The sequence below is a fragment of the Mycetomoellerius zeteki genome, unplaced genomic scaffold (assembly GCF_001594055.1).
Source record: "Mycetomoellerius zeteki isolate Tzet28-1 unplaced genomic scaffold, Tzet1.0 scaffold68, whole genome shotgun sequence".
Lineage (NCBI taxonomy): Eukaryota > Metazoa > Arthropoda > Insecta > Hymenoptera > Formicidae > Mycetomoellerius > Mycetomoellerius zeteki.
Genome location: NW_017257697.1, coordinates 609,981 through 613,269, shown reverse-complemented (window position 1 = coordinate 613,269; position 3,289 = coordinate 609,981). Strand labels below are relative to the sequence as shown.

At 38.0% G+C, this 3,289-nt stretch overlaps 1 protein-coding gene across 4 annotated transcripts in view; it reads left to right on the top strand.

Annotated features, from left to right (window-relative positions):
• The first annotated feature begins 1,961 nt into the window (after nt 1-1,961).
• LOC108728970 (Golgi integral membrane protein 4) overlaps nt 1,962-3,289 on the top strand; it is a 17,855-nt gene continuing 16,527 nt past the window's right edge. For 3 of the 4 annotated variants that reach the window (XM_018457837.1, XM_018457839.1, XM_018457836.1), the window contains exon 1: nt 1,962-2,398. The gene's annotated coding sequence lies outside the window, so the exon portion shown is untranslated. Of the gene's footprint in view, nt 2,399-2,589; nt 2,642-3,289 lie in introns of those variants that run through there. The other variant, XM_018457838.1, reaches the window with a different exon arrangement.

The window sequence follows — 3,289 nt, the reverse complement described above, 5'->3', positions numbered from 1 at the left end:
ATTTTAGTAAAATATTATTAAAATGTTATATTTAATATTCTGAGAATATGCCTAAAATATTATTTAATATTAAATAATATTATGCGCTTATAGGGTAATGGCTTATTGTAGAATACGTGTAAGCAGGGAGCACAGACTTTTGCATAACGCATAACACATAAGGCATAAGAAATTCAACCAATCAGAGTTCTCCATTTCATGAAAAGGAAGGAAACGAAGGATTAAAAAGGAGTTATTAAATAATAAAAAAGATTTAAAAGTTTTACTGTGGATATTTCAATTACGAAATACAATAATTTATTGTTCAAGATTTAGCAGATTAGGTCTTGTAATTAGACAATATAAAATTACATGTATACTTTTTCAGCTAAATACATTTATAATTGAAAGAGTATACACCATATAATTTTAGCTTCTTCACGTATAACTTTAGCTTTAAATTTAGCTTCCATTAGCGTTACATTATTAAAATTATATTATAAAAATGAAAAATGAAAGGCTTTTATTTTTGGGTTTAATAATATCTCAATAAATGCACGATGTAGATTTTTACATTTATGTTTATCGTGATATATTTAAACATTTATAACATTTCTTTCTTTTTCCATAACTAGTACTAAAAAGCTAAATTTTATTTAAATTCGTCCTAAAATCAGTAGATAAAAAACTGGAATATATTCTGTGTGCACAATGCTGTTAATAGAAAGTAATTAAACATTGAAATATGCATCTTACTTTTCATTTGATTTCATTATCTTAATAAAGACTAATACTTTATTTAACACTTTGATTACCATGCCACATGTATTTAGTGGCGTATAAAATTTGTAGAAGTTGTATTATTTATTTGTGAGTGACAATTTTATTCACTCGATTAAAAATAATTTTATTTTAAAATTTGAGACAAAGAAACAACATAAATTATATTTTATGCATAATATTAAAAAGAACCATGAAATATTAAAATAAGTATTAGGTTTATTAAGTTCAGTGCCAAGATCAGTGTTAATGACTTATATAATGTAAATATAAATACTAACTTGACAGTCAGTATTAATTGGTAATGCACTATTATCAAATAAATAATGCTTGGCTAGAATTATCTATGTTTTGTTATTTAATGTGTAGGAAAAAAGATTAATTTGGGGATTATATGAATATAGTTATAATAATTTTGTTTTAAATTATTTTGCTTTAAATTACTCTTATAGATAATACACAATTGGATCATTCCTGCCTATTACTGTTCTTTGAAATACGACTAGGAGCACCTGATTTAATAATGGCTGCATTCAGCAGAGAAAACTGATCAGTGAGCGCACGATGATTCGTACGTTAATATGATTGGTTCCTTAAATTCAGCGATCGAAGAACTAAACACAAGAACCGATCATATGAAAGATTAGAAAAAGATGAAGAGTAAGTTTGAACCAAAATTAAAGTTAATTTACATTGGTAAAAACAGGCATAAGTCAAAGTTTAATCGAAGTTGTCAATTATATATTTCGCAATCCTCAAAAATGTCCGACGCACATCGGAATGAGAACCATTGCACCCCGACCTGGGGGGAGTCGATTGTGTATCTTGAAATAAGGTGAAAATTACAAAAGTGAACAAATTCATTAAAACATTCATAATTTAATTGGTTAATATCTAGTAATCGTTGCTCACTTTTGTAATTTTCACTTCATTTGAAAATACACAATCGAGCTCCAGGCACCGCGAAGCATAGTGAAGTTGTCCGCTCGATCTCCCATTCGCCGATAAGTCGCGTGTCCATGACGGTCATTCGTCCACTGGCCGTCGCCAGCCAATCATCGCGCGTGCGGAATGCTTCCGCGCCGCGTTACCGCTCGGCCGCGCCGCGCGAAAGTCACTCACGAATCCCACGATCGCGAGGTCGCGTCATCGCGACTGTCGCGCGCGACTGAGTCGAGTTGCTGCCAGTCGCTGCCGTCGTTGGCGCGACGTTCGCGCGATCCTCACGAGGAGTCATCTGACTCACGAGAAATCATCTGAAATCATCTCTGCTCTCCTTCAGCCGCGTTCCGTTTATCCGGAGGAGCGACAGTACACACGATCGCATTCTCCAACGATCGCGACTCGCACCTATGCGAACGTGGTGTCGCGTCGCGCCCCCGCCGTCACCGCCGTCGCCGCCACCGCGTTCCGCGAGCACGGCCTGCACGGCTGCTTGGACCCGCTGTCGCCGCCGCCGCCGTCGGCAGTCATCGTTCGCACGCGCGTCGCGACGCACCGTCGCCATTTCGCCGACCGGGACAGCGACGAGGACGAGGACGAGGACGCTGGCACGACGCTGACGCTGGCGCTGGCACGCGCGCGGCGATGAAGGAGAGCTGAGCGCGGCTCGCCGTCGTACATACGCCGGGCACACGAGGTACGTGTTCTCCGGGCGCATCCCCCGCGAGGCGACGCGATGCTCCGGAGTGAATGTCAGCGCATAAGAATGTCTTTCTTTTTTTCTTTATCGCTCACGCGTCCCGTCGTTCGCGTCATGCCGATGATTGTGGTTACCTCTTGTAAAACGGAGTGCACTTCACTGGAGGTGAACCACGGAGTCGCACGGATGTTTGTTTCATTTCACTGTGGAGACACTGACGACAACTGGAGGTTAACTTTTGTAAGCAAAGTATTCGCGGATCTTCCTGATAACGCGATGATGCGTGTTTGCTGGTCGTTAGAAATTTAATACTGAAGGTAGTGATTAATGATTTATTTTAAACAGTTGAGTGCTTTTGATATTCAAGTAATTTCTAGTATTAAGTTACTTATTTTGAGCATTAAAAGCACTGAACTGTTTAAAATAGCGTGATGTAAAATCGAGCACTTTCGTTGTTTAATGCTTTTATCGTTCAGTGCTTTTAACACTCGAAATTAAATACAATAATTTGATATTGGAGATTACTTATTTTTCGAGAATTAAAAGCGTTGTTGTTCAGTGCTTTTAATATTCAATTAATAAATAATTTCTGTTATTAATGACCAATATTAATATGGATTTCTTAACGGTTGGAAGAATCTCCTTTCGCCATATGGCTTTGTACGATACGATTACGACCTCGTTTCTATTAATGAAGATTAAAGTCGATGTTTCTAAGAGAGACCGGAGCACTCGCTATTCTGATCCTGTAATCTTGTAAGTTCGTGGTTCTTGCGCGGAAAGGAACATTAGAAATCCCTGCATCGTTTTACGTTCCGCTATTGTTGTTGCGTTGTGATAAAGTTAATCTCATGAGCTTATTTTTATGCACGTGTTTCCCGCGAAAGA